Source organism: Passer domesticus, chromosome 10, assembly GCF_036417665.1.
Source record: "Passer domesticus isolate bPasDom1 chromosome 10, bPasDom1.hap1, whole genome shotgun sequence".
Lineage (NCBI taxonomy): Eukaryota > Metazoa > Chordata > Aves > Passeriformes > Passeridae > Passer > Passer domesticus.
The window spans coordinates 40,052,749-40,070,975 of record NC_087483.1 but is presented as its reverse complement, the minus strand read 5'-3'; the positions used below and the strand labels follow the sequence as shown (position 1 = coordinate 40,070,975).

At 39.3% G+C, this 18,227-nt stretch overlaps 1 long non-coding RNA gene across 8 annotated transcripts; it reads right to left on the bottom strand.

The window, feature by feature from the left end:
* Positions 1–675: 675 nt before the first annotated feature.
* LOC135309244 (uncharacterized) lies at positions 676–17,941 on the bottom strand. Of its 8 annotated transcripts, XR_010369549.1 has the most exons (10): positions 17,836–17,899; positions 16,739–16,783; positions 15,252–15,299; positions 14,671–14,994; positions 14,305–14,464; positions 12,956–13,127; positions 11,370–11,500; positions 10,215–10,360; positions 9,620–10,122; positions 7,133–8,979 (listed from the first exon to the last, which is right to left on the bottom strand). It is a non-coding gene; the product is annotated as an uncharacterized LOC135309244 (long non-coding RNA). The 8 variants fall into 8 exon arrangements; XR_010369550.1 differs by lacking the exon at positions 14,671–14,994; XR_010369547.1 differs by lacking the exons at positions 15,252–15,299; positions 16,739–16,783 and having other exon boundaries at positions 17,836–17,909.
* Between the last annotated feature and the right edge of the window lie 286 nt (positions 17,942–18,227).

Below are 18,227 nucleotides of genomic sequence, written 5' to 3'. Positions count from 1 at the left end.
TCTGACCTTATGTCAATTATCTATTTAACAAGGAATATATTCAATTAAAAAAAAAAAAAGTGTCCTAACAGGGTCTTCACTGGAAAGCAACAATATTCCAAAAACTACAGCTGACATTCAGCCCTGCATTCCCTGTGAAGAGCACATTGCTTGAGAGGGTCTGGGGGCAGGTATTTCAAAGCATTTTGTTGGGGGGGTTGTCTCAATTTTTGGTTTAGAAAAGGCAAATTCTCTCTTTCTGTTATTAATTTTTAAACTGTAGGGTTAATTAATTGTTTGTGTAAAAGAAATAAACCCCATTTAAGCAGCATCTCCCTCTGTGTCTTGTGCAACTCTTTTTTTCCTGTCCAGGATTCTCATGTTTGCAGGTAAATTAACAGTCTTCTAAAGTAATTAAGTGCATTTGAGGAACAGTTATTTAGCACGGCCTAACTTTATCGATTTCCTCCATGCTGCACAAGACACTCTCAACCCCACTAAGCTTTTTAAGTCTGTTTACGGTGTACATTTATCTAGAAAATCTGATCAGGTGGGGGGGAGGCAAAGATCTTGCCTCGATAACCCGGACATTGTCCCCCTTGACATCTGTGTTGCTGGTGGACAGGATATCCTGCCAAATGCAAGAAGACAACTGCGTGACCCACCTTGGGCAAGAGGCACCTCGGGCTGATGCGAGCACAGCGGGAGCGGGTGCTGCCTCTCCCCGCCCGGAGCCGCATCCTCGGCACACAAAGAGCAGCCAGAGAGCCTCTGCAGGAGAAAAAAAAAAAAAAAAGCCAGGGGAAGGCAAAGAAAGTTAGTAAATAAATAAATAAAGAGGCGGTTTAGGTGAGTAGCACACATTCAATAAGGGAAAGCAGATGAGGGGCAACAAATGCAATTCAGCAGACAAAGTCTTTCTTCATAAACCCGGCGGAGGAACGGATTAAACCACCTGGCAATCTTGGCAGGAAAAAAAGAAAATCTCAGGCGGTGACAAAACCAAACAGGTGGAACAGGTATAAAACTTTTGCTTCCCAATAATACCCCTCTCTTCCCTGGAATGCTTGGACAGGTGCAGAAGTTCAAGTTACAGCATGGAAGTGGCAAATAAATACACAGCATTAGTGCCTGACGTGCTCGGCGAGCAACCGGGGATGTTAATAACTGGCAAGGTACACTAATCTCTGATTGCAACATTTGGTTTACCTTAATCTGGAGGGACAGCTGTATTAAAGAGGGAATTATACTAATCAGTTCAAGGCCCTTGCATATAAAACTTCCCATTAGGCTTAAAGTACAACAGCTTACGCTCATTCTCTAGGAGCCTTACATCTGGTTCTGAATAAGGCTGTCTCTCATTTGCAAGGTACAAACTGAAAACAAGGAGGGGGGAGCTGACAGTTGCTGGAGGATGGTTGATAGAAGAACAAGCTACTAATTCTTTGAAATTTTTTACAGCGCAAAACTGGCTGTAAGGCATCTTAATACTAAAAAAAACAGGCATGTGTTATCAACCCTAGGCCATTTTTTCCTGTTACCGGAGGTGACCAACATAAAATAAAATTGATGATGTCAGTCAAAAACAGCTAAGCACAAAGCTTGGCTTTGTTATCTTAAGTCAGAAGGTATGATAGGCCATGCCATATGGCTGTAATCCTCCTATATCTCCCATCACCTAACAGGCAACCTTCATGTAGCATGACCTTATTTGGCTGGTCTCAGGTTAGGGCTGCCCAAAGGGGATTTTTCTGTTTCTGCTATATCCAAAGGTTTATGTTGATTTTTTTTTTCTCTTTTTTTTTCTTTTTTTTTTTTTTTTTTTTGAGCCCTGCAAACTATAAATCCGACTGATTACTCTGCACTCTTTTGCTTGACTGAGCCTTTACAATCAGACATCCCCGTTAACAATAAGCTCCTAATGAATCAAACATCTATGGCATTAGTTTCACCTAGCTGCCTCTTTCCCATGCACTGCAGCTCTTTGTCAGACCTGGCTTGATGAGAAAAGCTAGTGACACTTGGTGCACCTATTGATAAACAATTCAGTAATGAGGGGCATAACAAAAATTACCTAAAACAACCTGATTAAAAATGACAGGCAAAGGGTACTACAGAGCTTTGCAGTTAAGGTAACTCCCGTATATCAGGAGGGATGGAAAAAATAATTAGGTGCAACAGAACTTGCTTTAAAATTACACATTTTGGCACTTTTCTCTTCCCCCCCCTTCTTTTTTTTTTGGTGGGGCGAGTAGTCTGATGGGTGTTAAAAGGAAAATGTTCCATCATAGTTTATAAGAGATTCATCTTCTTCAGAAAATTTGCAACTCAATAAGCTTTTTCTCTCTCCTTTTTGAAGCAGCACATTAATGGCAAAATGCATTGCTATTTGCAATCCAACTTTCTATCCATAGCAAATTCCTATATTATAACTCAGCATTTTACTTCCTTTGTTTAAATATTGGTTTTGTTGGTTAAGAGAACATGTGGGCTGTAAACAAAGGATAAATAAGCTGTGAAAATAAAAGCAGGCTCCAAGGAATAAATAAGAACAAAATGGAAAAGACTGCACCAGGCTCCTGCGATGAACACAGGGATCTCTTTGTGAGAGGGGGAAAAAAATGTGATAAAAGGGCACATACTGCAACTCTGAGGCAAACTTTGAAATGGAAGTGTGGAAGCATAAGAGCATTTGATTCCAAATCAGCAATGTGTGGGTTTGCATTTGCGTAGCAGCATGTTGGGAGGGTTTCAATCAGTGCACAGATGCACTTGAAAATCAAATATGGACATGGGGAATGTTTTTGGATATAGCAAATGAGGACTGATGACATGTTTACACTTTGCACATGGATCCAGTACAAAACCATACCCTGCAAAGAAACAATAACCACCATTTGCTGCTTTTCGGGGCTGGAACAAAATGGTGGCAAAGGAAGGGAAAACAAGGGAGTGTCTATTCCCACCTGGGAGAGGACTGCACCGATTCCCTGCCTCTGGGCTCATTTTGCTCATCTCTCACTTGAGAAAGGGAATTTTTAACCAATATTGAAAAAATATAAAGACACATCGGCTTGAAAAACAACAGTGTCAGAGGAAAAGGGAAGAAAAGGCAAGTTTCAAACATCAGTGATGCCTTTCTATGCTGTCAAAATATTTTCTTTACAAAAGAATTAAAATTATAGTTGGAATGTTGCTGGAATGAAATAGGGAATAATCGTAAGCAAATGCACTTTCATCATCTCCAATGGAAAATTGCCATTTTTACATTATTTCATCTGTCTCTATATATCCTTAAAGGAGAAATTCCTGGCTTATAAATAACGTATCCCAAGTTGGGCTGAGTTGCTAATGAAAGTTTATCAAGATGGCAAAACTTTTTAAAAAAAGGAAATAGTAGTTGCAGGCAATTGCATCTGACCAGACTATAATGTATCCCTCTGGAAAGCAGCTCCAGCTCACAGTATGAAGTAATCGTTTGTGAATGTTTTCCAAACTGTGATGCATATTTTACATTTTAAAGAAAGAGACAAAAGTTAGCTATCTATGACAACAGGGAAAAACATCTGTTCTATACTTTCCCCCAATCAGACATTAAAGAAAGGCTCATGAACAAATACCCAGAGTTTTAAACTTTTCATGAAGAGTTCATTTCAAACTTTCAAGAGGGTATCATTGAAGTTCAAATAGTCCTTCAGACATTTGACTTCTGCTACTGATTATTAATAATAATCAGCCCATTTTCCCTTACATTTTCCAGCATGAATTCAGAATGTCAAAGCTAATTTTCTCATCAGCCTCGGGCTTTTTTAAAACATTGCAAATTTGAGATTTCTGTTCTCTTCTCACACACTTGGGATTTGCCACAGCATGGGGTTAGAGCATCCAACTTCTACAATTGTGCATGGGGTCAGCATTTGTCCAGCTGAGACCCAACAGCTGGATTTTTCCAGAGGTACCTGAATCTGAAGTGTCTTGGCCCTTTTTCTGGAACTTGTCCAGCCTGAAGCCCATGGTTCTGTCTTGGTGGCATTAGAAACTCACTGGCATTTTGAACAGAAGGAAAATAGACTTATCTGTGAAGTCAAGCTACAGCTTTCATGAGAAATTTGTACAAAACATTATTTAGCAAGATAAGACACTCAAACCATTGAATTTTAACACCTTCCTCTCTGTGTGTTGCTAGAGAGAGAGAGATTCACAGTTGCACTTTGCACCACACTGTCCTACCTGACGCCCTGAAATGATACCAAAGAGCTCCAGTGTGAAGCTATTGCCCCTTGTCCTGTCACTCCACGACCTCATCCAAAGCCCCTCTCCAGCTCTCTTGTAGCCCTTTAGGTACTGGAAGGTACCTGTGACCAGTCAGTGATCACAGGTACAATATATCTATCACATTTCTTCAGCTCTGGTCTTCAAATTTCTATTTTCTGAGCATAACCTCCTTTCCCTAAAGAATTTAGCAAAGAGGCAAAGCAAACTCCAGCAAGTGATGCCTCCTTGCATTACAAGTTCAGTGAGAGGTGCATCTAATGATGCCTTCCTCCAGGTTTTGCTTCAGCCCCCCTGCCTGGTTTTTTACCCAGTGTCTGTACATCCAACAGCAAAAGGAGGAACATGTTAAATGTCTAGGAATAAAACTTATAAGAGATTATTCATAAATACCACCAGCCTTATAAAACTATGCAAACCATATACATTTCTGAGTTGTTTGCATGTTTTTCCTTTCTAGTACAGAGTAAGGCATTTCCATTTGTGTCTCAGATAAAAATGCAAAGTGTCATTTCCTGTTGATAGCAAACAAGAAATACTTTTGTGCTTTGGAAGCCCTTTAATATTCCATCTTTTTTAGTTGGGAAAGGAACAGACAGTCCAGTTGCTATAAATTTATCATGATTTCCAGCTGATAGAAGCCAGTGGAAGGTAACGCGTTACCCTTCCAGCCATACACGGAGCCAGAACTGACACCACGGAGAGAGGGTTGAGCTGGTGGATACCAACACTACCTCCATCATCACAAGACAAAATAACACATGAAATAATTCTATCACCTTCCCTCGTGCGGCTTTTGAACATGAGTCTGTTTGATATCAGAGACAACTTAGTCAACTCACTGTAAGGGCGCTCTTATATAAGAAAGCAAAAACTCATCGAATTCATAATTCAGCTTCAGCTGGTTCTGATGCTCAGTGGGCAGACATGAGCTCAGCTGTTTGCCTCAACAGAACAAACTTCATTTCCATTGACAGTAAATTTGGCCTTTACTTCACATTTTAGGAGAGAATCTTGAAAAACAACTTGCACCAGGATGACCTTTTTATTTTTTTTTCTCCCTGTTTCTGAAAAGTTCTTTGGAATAGATCCTTATGTGACTATGAAGTAAGGCCAAAGATGGAACTGAAAACAAAAAAAGGAGACAAGATACCAAAAAAATCAATTCTCAGTTTTAGTTTTAAAATTATTTGTTGTACAGTGAAGCCTGAAACATACCACCAATATTAGGGCTAGGTTTTTCAAGACTATAGGTGAAGCAGGATGTGCACCAGCTAAATACTGAAATTCACTTAGGATGAGACACCCAGAACAGTGAGGTTGGTCCCCAAGAGCCATCTTACTATCAGAAATGCATTCAAAGGGTGTTCTTACCTTCTCTAATATTTATCCAATAAAAATAAATTTTGTGGAGCTTCAGCTGCCCCATGGTTAATGGCAAAGTTATATTTATTTTCCAGCACTTGAAGATCTGGCCTGATTAAATAAAACAGCCAATTAGGAAAGACTACAAATTTATGTAAGCCATACAGTCAGTATTTTCTCCCTATCACCACAGAGACCAGATTTTTCCCATCACAGGTCTTTAGTTCAACACTTGTTCAAAAATTCCAAATTTGGGAAGTGCCACAATTTTGAAAGACTTTCCTGAAAGCCAGGCATTGAGAATTTAGGTGTCTCTCCTCAGGGCAACATCTTATTTAGATCAGGAGATCATTTTCCTTCCCTGCTCTTGAAAAACATTTTGCTATTCACTCGGTGTGTCCTATTAGCAGAAAATAGAGAAAGTTCTGATGCATCATAGCACGCATCTGAAATTCTAATTAACAAGAAGTCATCTGTAGTTGTCCAACATCATATTATTAATTCACAAAGCAATAAAGGGATATATTTCAGACTGAATGAGAAAATAGGTACTGAATGGGGTCAGAGTATTTCACTACACATAATTTGTCATGATCTTTAACTGTTTCCAACCTGCAGAAGTCAAGTTCCACAACGCCTTACCGTGAGTAGAATTTCTCACCTACATAAAGCAGTTACACCACTATGATTTACTCTTGTGAACTTAAAACCTGAATTCGTTCTGAATCTTTATAACCCAGGGTTGCATAACGAAGTATATTTTTACTGTGAATATGTACCCTTTTGCCTTTTATGTATTTTTGAGAAAGAAAGGCTCTTCTAGGGCCACTATAATATATATAATATATTAACATTATGATCAATATATGATTTTCAAATTAATTAATTTATATTTAATAACAGGAATGGTAGTTTAAAAAAAAAAAAAAAAAGCACGTCTCAGGTAAATTCTAAGCAACTTTACGTTCCAGAAGTATTAGGAAGACTTTTCATTATCCTACACCCTGAAAATGCAGGTTTTTCAAAATTCATGGTCAATGAGTAAAACTTTCTTCTTCCTGCTTGTTTCAAAAAATTAATTCCATGGTAAAGTATGGGGAAACCAAAATGATTCATGCCTTCATCCATTACATTTCCAGCAAAAGGTTTCTCAGTTACTAGAATCTTATACAATTAGTTCTCTGAAACTGCTTTAATTGCAAACCCATAAAAGGAAGGTAAGAACACATCAAAGTTAATCTTGACTGGCTGGAAAAAAATGTTTAAATCAATATGGTGATGGCTCATCTACTCACCATTTAGCCATTACCTGGGAGATGAGGACCTCCTGCTGCAGCAGATATTTTATTTATTTTTAATACAGATTTACCACTGCCTCAGTTCTGCAGACCCATATGAAGCCAAAGTCATTTCAGACTTGCCCTGTCACACTGTTTACTCCTCATATTTTATTCATCCCTGTTTGCTCTTTACATTGGTTACAGAGATAAACACATACAAATATTGTGATGTTCAGCAAGTTTAGTGCAACGAGAGAGGGCAAAAGCCACCATCTCCCATTTATAGCATCCTGGAGAGAGTGACAACACCATAATTCTCCTAAAGAAGAAAAGCCTTTTAGTATAAGATTTTCTTCAATTTAAACTTTAAATTTACCTTGAAGAGAAACTCTGCAAAGTTTAGAAATATTTTGAAGTGCTTCTTCACCCCCCATGCAAAAGTCAGGTTAAAACATGTTTCCAATCCAGTTTTAAAAAATGTTTCCAGTACAGTTTTACATAGAAACCCCATTGTCATGGATTCAATATGCAAAAAAACTTAAGGACATAAGGGTTATGACAAAAGAAAAGACAGTTTGGGGGTCTTATGGAAACACAGGGCCTGATACTTATATCTAACTGGCACGAACAGAAATGCTAAATCTGTTCAAATCAGTGGTGTTTGACCAGGGATCAGAATCAGAGCTGTGATCTATATGTGTGACTTTTACTGGAAGCTGCAAAACTTCCCCAGAAAAGCAACCCCTGGGGGCTTTATGCAATGCACATCTGAGCAGCAAAGGCTACTTGGTAATTGTGACAAAGCAAAGTGTTTCATTCTGGTTCCTGAACTGGAACAGATGACTATTTCTTCTTTTAAGGAGATGAGAGTAAAAAGGGAGCCAATCCAATCTCTGGAAGAAAAGCCTACGATGGAACCTCAAAATAAACACACTTATTTGCATATACAAACACTATATGTACCCACTAATATCCCTTCCTTAAACCGTGAGGAATATCACATATGCTACAGCTCACACCAACCAGAATAATGAGGGAGGTGTTGGGTTTAGATATTTTTATAAGTTCATATAACTCTGCAGTCAAAGCAACTCTAGGTTCATCAGAGCTATCACATAAGAAAAAGGGATTTATCACAAACAAGTTTGTTTAATCATCAGCTGCCTTAACTTCAGTCCTCTCTCCGACCCGCATGTCTCCAGTCTGTGTTACAGTCTGTATTGCAGCCTAATCACACAGAAAGGCAAACTCTGAACAGCTACTGTCACCTCCCTCTCTCTTTTCCTTTCCCAGCAGGTTAAACGTGGAAAATGCTAAAAATCTCCTGGGAGTGAGTCTAAAAATGAAGTGTAAATAGGTACGGGGGAAAAAAAAAAACCCTATGAGAAAAAGTGTTATGGAAGGTGCCTGAATGGCAAAGTGCAAAGGGTGACAAGAAGAAAATTGTGATGGCACACAAAAGGCGAGGGAACAAGAAAGATGTGATACAATAGATAGCTGGTGAGAGCCTATCCACTGCCTGGTCGCTCCTGTTCCTCCCCCTCAATACCTTCATTTTTTTTGTTATGATAAAGGACATTCATGATCAGTAACAATGTTATAATGATAGTAAATGCGGGATTTAAGGTATATAAAACCTTCAGCCAACATTAGAAAGCCACCAAGGGGGAGTTACCTTGCACGAGGTTCTATTTAGTGATGGCTCCACTCTTTCACTCCCTGACTGCAAATCAGCATTTTTAGTGGACAATAGGCTCAGCAGTGGCCTTATGATTGCCTCTTTTCAAATGGAAATGGCTATCCTAACTCCTCTGCCAGGTTTTTCTTACTATAGCACAAATTGCAGTTTACAAGGCTCTAAGGGGAAAAAAAAATCTTAGCTGAATATCTTTTTTTTATTCGACAAACTGACATGTAAATTACCCTTTAAGTGCTCCACTCTAGGGCTCTGATCATCTCCTAATTGTCACAGTCAATTGTAGCCAACAGTCTCTTCAATCCCAAGCGCTTTGACAACAAGCATAAGGATCAAAGCAGAATCAGCTCCCTTCAATATCCTTCTGTTTAGGATGCTACAAAAAGCCTGAAAAAGAAAGGTGTAAGGGCATTAGTGGAGAAGGAACTGCTAGGAGAAAGTACTATACCAGTCATTTTCTTCTTCACTAATATTATATATCCTTATATACTCTGTTATCCCACGTTCAGCATGAATACATAAACATCCCTGATAATAAATATGGTCTAAAACCACTTGCATATATTACTACTTTAAAATAAATGCATAATGCATTTCTGCTGCTTCCTGCATGCCTCCCTCCAACTTTCCCTTCGACTCTGGGAATGAATGCAACACCAATTATTTTTTTAAGCATTTTTTTTTTCCCAACGCTGTCCTACTGTGTCTTCCAAGATGAGCTGGGCTGCAAACCAGCCTACCCAGATGGAAACCCATCCCAAGATGTATTCGTGGGGCCAGTATGACTGAGACATGAAGCAGGTTGTTTGTGCAGCCCTGCCTTTGCTTTCTGAAGTGCCTATAACCCAAGGTCAGGCACAGGCTGGAGGAAAACCCTCTCAATTCAGCTGGAGTCCAACTCTGAGAACAGCCAGTTTCAGTCACTTCCAAAATGACTGGGAAGAAATACAAGAATAAATTCAGCAGTTCTCAAAGCCTGCCCAGGGGGAAAAAAAATCATTTCCTATAATTCTGAATGAAGATTCACCTTTTATTGCATTCCAGACCACTTTAAATCAGCGCCACACTACATGGCTGAAATTTTTGTACTGGCTGGCTGTGTTTGATGATACGAGCTTGCTCGCTCTGCAATACGCTTTCATACCCTCAGTGCCTCGCAGACGCCTTGTTGGAGTCGTGTTTCCAGGGAATGGGAGTAAGACAGAGCTATTCTGAGCCACATTTCTGCCTCAAAACTTGTGCGTCTTCACAAACGTAGCGGCAACTCCCACAGAGGCTCGCGAGCAGCTTCTGCCACGCGGGCTGCAGGGGAGGAATCGCGCGGCTGCTGCAGGAGATGTGCTGCTGGAGTGGGAGAAAACCTGCAGCAGGCCAGGGAGGCAAGATGGGGATGTGCCACAGGCATCTCCAAATGGATAATCTGCAGGGTTAGGCAACCGGAGCATCTGGGCCTCTCCAATGATCTTGCTACCATAGAGAAAGCAAGGAAGAAACTTCACCCATTATCCTCGAGCTCTGTCTTTCCTGCTCCTGAAAAAGATTCAGGTTAAATCCCTCAAGTAAAACAAAATGGGAATTCAGAGGTCAAAAGCTATTTGTTCCTTCATAAGAAATTAACTCACTCCTTACAGCTGTTTTGAGGAATTTAACATTTCTTGAAAATGATGCGCTTCATCCATTGTCTCACGTGGCACTGGAGGAATGGTTGGATGAGGCAGCTGGATGAGCATCCAAACCCTGCTGCCCCCATACTTTCCACACCCAAATTCTGTAGAAGATGAACTGAGTCAGATTTATAAACCAGCAGAAAACCAGTCACTTGTTTAACAGCACACCAAGACAGGGTTTCAGGTAGATCTTTCTGAGTCATCACCTACAGCACACTCCTCAAAGACCAAAAGGTTTAAGACATAAACAATAAACTTATTTTTACATAGAGAACACTCTGAGTTTGTAGGGAAGATACAGCACAGATACAACAAGGCTTCCTACAGAGCTGGCTCTTCACCCAAATGTGGGTAATACAAAGGTACAAAGACTGGTAAGAGTGTTTTCGATAATGAATAGGAACAAGAAGTCAAAATTTCTCACGGGAAAGATTTTCCAAAAAATGATGAGTGGGAAACATCAAAAGCACTCATTTGAGTGATGTCGAAATAATATAGAAGGTTAATCTAATATATAATTTAAAATAAATACAAACCCAAAATTACAAAATTGAATTGAAACATTTGTCTTGTCAAGCTTTTGTTTCCGTAATATCAAAAGGGAAATATTTTAACTCTTTCTGACCAAAAACTTTGCCAAAAAAATTCATAATCTGAAGAAGAATTTCCAGTTTAACAGTGGCACACACTTTGCCCAACAGTGAATTTGCGAATATTTTTTAGCCTTGTATAAAGATCAATATATTTCCCAGCTAAATTCTGACACGACTCCAGTTAAAACATCTGCCATATTTTCCTAGATATTCCAATATAAAAGGTAAGTCCTGTTATTTTTTAGGAAGACTATTCCAAGATATTAAGACACCTTCCAAATTAAACGTTCCCAACATTAGCAAATTCGTAGCTGTTTAGCTCACTAAAATTGACTTGAAGTATAAAGATATTTTCACCTTCTCATTCACCCACAAGAGGAGATACATGCTGAGAAAGAGCTGCAAAGTCAGTTGGATTATAATTTATTAACATTATTGTTATTATTATTATTATTTATATAACAGAAAAAAAGTCTCAATAATAGGACAGCTAACACAGCCTGGGCTATTTTTTCACCTTGCTTGAACACACATCCAGATAGTTGTTCCATAAAACTCTTGGTTCCAAGCTCAGCCGGTGGAGTTGCTGCTGATAGACTCCAGAGAGTTGAGTAGCACAGAAATCATGGATATTTTCCTTGTTTCCAGCTGGTAAATCACAATAAAGAAGGTTAAAACAATATTCTTTCCCTATCAGAACATTTTTGTGGAGATAATTGCTATAGTTTGCTAAGTACAGATTTCATGAATAGAAAGTAGTAGAGGGTCCATATGGCAATGAATAGAAGGAGATCATCTCAATGAGAGGGTTTTTCCTTAAAATAAGGGACATGTTATGGAAAAAGTCGAAAAAATCCTTCTCTATCACAAAATATATATTTTTTTTTCAACACATGGAACAGCAGTAGAGCTGTTTGATGCACTAAGCCATTTGCTGCACATGACCATTTCATTATACTCCAGAGCTGCACTTTATTTATTACAGGTGATTAACAACTGTCTTGCACGACAGTAATGAGGGAAAAGGGCCACAGCATGGCTTGTGCACCAGAGCAGCCTCCAGGAAAGCGGCTCCTCCAGCTGCCTCCCACAAGCCGTGGGTGTGCCAGGGAGCACAGGGGCTCCTCTGCCTGTGGCACCCCAAAAAGGGAGCACTGAATGCTGATCAGAGTTTGGGCTGTGAGAGGATTCTGGTGCCCTTTCCTACAGACTCCAGCATAACCCCCCAGTCTGGTTGCAAAGGAGGGGAATAATAGTGCCCATTGTGCTGCTGACATTTCTCTCAGAGGGGGTGGCTCTTCACTAAGCAGTTGCATTTCCTTATTTAGTTCTCGGCCACAAGCATGGATTTCTGCAGCCCTTTTCTTTTTTTGTGTGCTTTTGGAAAGTAAAAGTATGAAAAGTTACATTTTGGAAGCCTTGGAGACAGTCAAAGCACATGCACTGATGTGATATGAAAACCCGTGGCCACAGGAACCACTTCAGGACTATTGCAAGGCTCCTGATACAGCTCTTAAATGACTGATGATTAACTGATGTGCTCTGGTCATTGAATCCTTGTTCAACTCAGCCTTTCAGGCAACAAACTAGTCTCCTCTGGGATGCCTTGCAGGTATCTGTGCTGAGTTTGCTAAGAATGTTCATGAGGTCGGTACCTCTGCAATGGCCAGAGCCAGGTGAAGAGCCTTCAGAAGACCTCATGGGCTTTGCACCTCAGCTGGGATTTGGTTTAAGCAGTTCACATACCCCTTTTTAAATGATTATTTCTAGATGGTACTCAGGGTAGGTTGGTGACAAACAGCTGCTTCTGTGCAAAGGCTGAGGTTCGAGCCAGCAGTAACAGGACTTGTACTAAAGGAGTCAAAGCCTACACAATTCCTTGCTCTTGGGGAGAAGAGGCATTTTTTGGGTGTCTTCATAGCTCATTAGCACAGTTTCTACTGCAGTTAGCTCAACTGCACAGCTCCCACTCCAGCAGCCACATCCTCCTAAGCCCAGGAAAACATTCCAAAGCTATTTTACAGAAGAGGACATGGAAGCTCTTTTAACAGTGGGATCCAAGTCTATTAAAAGCCAACGAGATGTGCCGTCCAGCGAGCTCACCAAAGTCATGAAAAACTGGTGTCAGAGCCAGGGCCAGGCCACAGCAGCTCCCAGGGCCTAATCTGTGCTCAGGCAGTTTGGTATCACAGAGATCTCCCTGCTGTTAACTCCTGAGAGGTCACCTCCAGGCAGCTGAGCACACACCGAGGATGTCCTGCTCCCTTCCAGGCTCCTGCATGACAAAACCCAGAACAAGGGCATCATTCAGAGGCACCACCACTGGAGCTGGGTTGTAAAGAAAGCTGTTTCAAATAACAGCCAGGGAGTCAGAGAAATCGTGTCTAACCACATGTCTGTTGAGAAGAATATTATGCAGCATTTATCAGCCCCGACAGGAGCTTGCCTCACAAAACTGGTTTCAATATAGGAGTTTAAGTACATGGCAGCTGAGAGAGGGAGTACAGACACTGTTTTACACAGGGAGAATTTCTATCTGTTACTAAGCTGTAATTTTAATTGACATTAAGCAAGAAGAACCACAAGAATAGAGCAAGTGCCCATTTCTCACAGCGCATCTAGCCTGTGTAGAGTTGCTCAGGGCTCATATACCACCAGTTTAGAAACATGTGTAATTGCTTATGGTCAGTGTCGAACCACTGCCAGATCACACATTAAACAGATAACCACTATTATTATAAGAGCAACTTCCTTGACCTCATATTTTGGTCTGGCTCTGAATTCCTGTCCTTTACCAGTTTGGTTTGCTGCATTTTGCCAGCCTGCTGCCTCTACATGTCATTTTCTGCTCCTGTAAGTGACCGGTGCAGCAGAGAGCTCACTCTAAAAATGCATATTTGAGCACATGAATAGAATAAATTCAAGAAATATGATCACAGTTGCTCCTGTAATGTTTTTATAAACACAGAGTCTCTGCTTTTTTATTATAGTTAAGGTACAGTGTGTTATTTGGCAGAGGAATCTGACTTGAAAATGTAAAAGGTTCAGGCAACCACACATTTGGAAGTAGAAATCTTTCCTTAAAACAAGGCTCTGATGTTTAAACATAGCAAAATTTCTGGAAACTTCAGTTTCTCAAAGTCTGCCAAAAACTCCAGTCACATGTAGCATATTCTTGGGGCTTACATATAATGCTCAAAGTAATAAACAACATCTTGTTTAGAGCAGGATGGAGAAAAAAAGGGGAAAACATTCATTAGGAGTCAAAGCTCTACACCAGTACTAAAAACAAAACAAGTTTCTTGCACTGAAAGCTAAGAAAGACTTTTATAATGGATTTTTAAAAAAATTCAAGTACTCTTCACACCTCTAAATATTGCAGTTGAAATTGTAGGTTAAGTTCTTACAGCAATTAAATAAAGTATTCTATAAAAGAAATAAAATACACTCACTGAAGCACACTCAGGTTTTCAGCAACAGAAAGAAAAGTTCTGATCATCCTAATTGGGTAACAGGATGAGTTACACACTGTACATAACTATAGGTCATCAGTAGCCCTTCAGTGCTCCCTGTACAATTCATTTATCGTGCATTTTTTATTCAGGAACAAGGCTGCATTAAAAAAAAAAAAAAAAGTAAGTCGCTTCCATAAGAAGGCTCATCGTGCAGAATATTCACAGTTTAAATATATGCACAGTCATCTCTACTAGTCAGACACCATTTCAGTCCCCTCATCAGAATGCACATTAACAGAATGAATTTGAGATACAGAAATAGCACACCGCAGCCAGGCCTGGAGTGTGGGCCCTAATACCTACCTCACTGGGATCTAGTCAGGTTTAATTAATTAATGCTTATGAAGCACTATGAGCTCCTCAGATCATCACTTCAATTCATTATCACCCCCATTTGTTTTGTGTCCCACTTCCCCCCTTAATTCAACAGTGAATTTCTTTTGGAAAGTGTTGCATTTATAGAGTAATGAACAGATGAAAGAGGTTGGAGTGATTCCACAGGAGTATAAAAGGGAGCAGGAATCCTTCCCCTTCCTTCCTGCTTGAGTCATTCAGCATCAGGTCTGAGAGGAGCATGAAGCTTCAGGATGTGTAATGCTCTTCCAGGAGTCACCCCTGACCAAACCCCTGTCAAAAAGCACCAGAAAATGATGAATGTAAGGTTTTAGCATTAAAACAATTGGTTTTAGTCTGGAAAACTTCTCTGCTTGCATTTATGTTAATTAAAGATGGGCATGAGCCACAATGCTCAAAGGGGTGTGGATGCAGGCACTTGGTTCTTCCCTCATCTCTAATAATTATTAGATACATTGGATGGAAATAGTTGGAAAGAAAATCAATAAGAGAATGAATCAAGAAAATGAATGGCAATTTCAAATACTTACAAGTATAGGATTTCACTCAAGGCCAAGACAAGATAAAATTAGTAGTCTCTATTAAAATAAAACAAAATGCAGTTTGATCAAACTTCCATTTAGTGGAATCTTCTTTAAGGACTTCAGATTTTGGCATTGAATAATTTGGGTTACAGAACTTAACAGGGAAGAAAAGAAAGATTGTCTGGTGAAACTCCAAGGCTGCTATAGGCTTTCCAAAGAGAAACCAGATTAAGACAAAAAAATTACTGGTGGAAGAAAAGCTGATAAAGAAGACTAGAATTTGATAATGGAGGAATTTAATTATTCAAGTATTGATTGCTATGATAACTATGTGGAAGCTAACAAAGTTTGTTTGTAGCTGCAATGCTATTAGTCTAGTAACTGAGCCCTGTGCTTGGAGTTGGGCATGTGTGCTGTTATAAAATTAATTTTAATTATAAAATTTAACTTTAATCACATTTCATGTCAATATAAGTTTAAAAGTTAATGATAGAGAGTTCAAACTTCACTATGATAAAGATCCACATGGATTTAAAGGATAAATCAATGGAAAATCCTTCTTATCAAGAAAAGCTTGGGAGACTCACAAAGTGAATAGACTTGGGTAAAAAGAACAATGAAAGCCAAAATATGCTGTTATTTTATTCATTTGAAGAGAAAAATCTTATTAAAAACAAAGCAATTGATACATCCAATGGTGAGGGGAAATGTGACAATATACAATAGTGCAATGTGAGAGTATTGAACCAGGGAAAAGCAAATATGCTTTAGTGGGGGGTGTTTTGTGGTTATTCTGATTAAAAAATTCTTCCTACTGGACTTCAAAGTTAGCACCTCATCTTTCAGGACTCACAAATACAGTTTTGCATTCAGATATTTTTGTTGCTAACATAACAAACCAAGAGCTTTGCAGTTTATAAGTGGGACTGACCTTGTGACCTTGTATATTTAAATGCTGTGATTTAATCAATATACCTGTGAGCAGGAACTTAAAATCCAGTTCTCCCCCATCTCATGTTTTCGCCATGGGAGTTTAGGAAAACTTTTGACCCACCTGGGACCGCCCTATCAGGCTTGCTTTCTCACTGATCCAAAAAGAAAAATTAACTCTCATAAAAAACATAATCCTCTTTCAGAGCAAAGGCCAATTTTCATTTTAAAAATATAAACTTGGGAAAAAATTAAGGTTTTGATTTTCTGTGAAAAATGTCTCTGTTTGGAACTGTAACCACAATGGTTTTTCCTTACCATGATTTATATGTCAGGCAATAATTCAGACAAAATATCAGCAAACTTCAGCAGAGAGGATGTGGCACCCGAGCTACAGCACCTTTTAAACAGGTTCAGTTAGATTATACAAATTCCATTTGTTTTAGTCTTAAATTTTTCATTTGGTTCCAATTCAAAGGGAGGGACTGTTTCCTGTGCAAAATGTTAGCTTTCCGATATTAAAATCATTCTAAGCATGAATCTAATATTAATCAACCACTTACTGTATTTACCAGAAATTGCCAGGTTCATCATTGTAATAGAAAGATCTGCAGATGGGAACAGAAATCTGGGAGAGATAGTAAACATCTTCAAATAGTCAAATAATGGAAAAATAAAGCAGAAGAAACTGCTAGTCCAAAGCAAAATATTACATACTATTTAGAATTAAGAATTTAGCACTAAAAAATATTTATGCAGCAGCAAATAAAAATATACTTCTTGAGCCAAAGAAATCCATAAGAAATGTGGGTAGAGACCTGAGATAAATCAGAAACGTTAAGCACCCCAACAGTCATTTTGATCTCTCAGCACAGAAGTAAAGTAAGCACAGTGCATAAGGGTTAACTCCTCAGCTCACATAAATCAAGTTAACACCATTTAAGTTAGCAAAATGTATTCAAAGTCAAATTCATTTACTCCAGCCAAAGATCTGTCCCTAACTCTATCCGTTGCATTTTATACTGCATTAACAATTTTAACATATTCAGCTTTAAAGCCCAATATACTTCAATGTAATCTCCATTACATACACACACTTTTATGTACCCATGCATATGCAGAGGAATATATACATATAAAATTATTTTAACTTATAATATAAACAAATTAACATAACACAATTTGTAGCTATGAATAACAGAATAGGAACGGTTTTGCTGCATTTAGTGAGGAAACACACTGAAAATCCTAATTTGAGTAGAGTCAACCAACCTGGATTTACGAGCAGGAAAATCTTGCTCAAATAATTTGTTGGAATTTTTCAAAGCTATCCCTGCCAAGGTAGACAAGAAAAATACTGTGGATGGTATAGAGTATGGCTAGACTTTCAAAAGAGTGCTTGATAAGATCCTGCACTGGAGATTACCAGCAAGGTACAGAGCCACTGCATAAACGATAACAAACTTTAATGAACTGATAAGAGTCTGCAAACAGCATTCACCGAGTGACTTAGAGATTGGCAGTCAATACAGGGTAGCGCCCCGGTCAGGTTAGGAGCTTGTCTGGTCTCTAATCTATGCAAAAGAATTAAATCAGAATATCAAAGGTAACGTATCAAGCCGTGCCGGGGACATAAAAGTGGCAGCAGCAATTGTCTCACCCGGGCTATAAATGCGAGATCCAGATCAGCAGCAAATGCAGCATCAGCAGCGCCGAGATCGCGCTGCCACAGCCGAGCGAGCAGAGTAAACAGGTTTTTGTCCTGCAGGGCCAAATGTGAAAACAAGCTCCACGTGGGCACAGGGATGGGAAGGAGTTGGTGCAGGGTGTTGTGGAAGGGGCAGAGGGAGGGAAACCCAGGTGCTGCTTGGGGAGAAGGGAAAGGATGCAGGGAGCAACTGGAATTGCAGCAAAAGGGAGGGAAGAGATAAGAAGATGCTTTGAGTCTTTTAATCTTTAGGAGATAGGAAAGTTAGAGGAGATTAAAATCTTTTGAAATCAAAAAAAAATTAAAAAATTTTAAAAACCAACCTTTTGTTTTATTCTAATTTG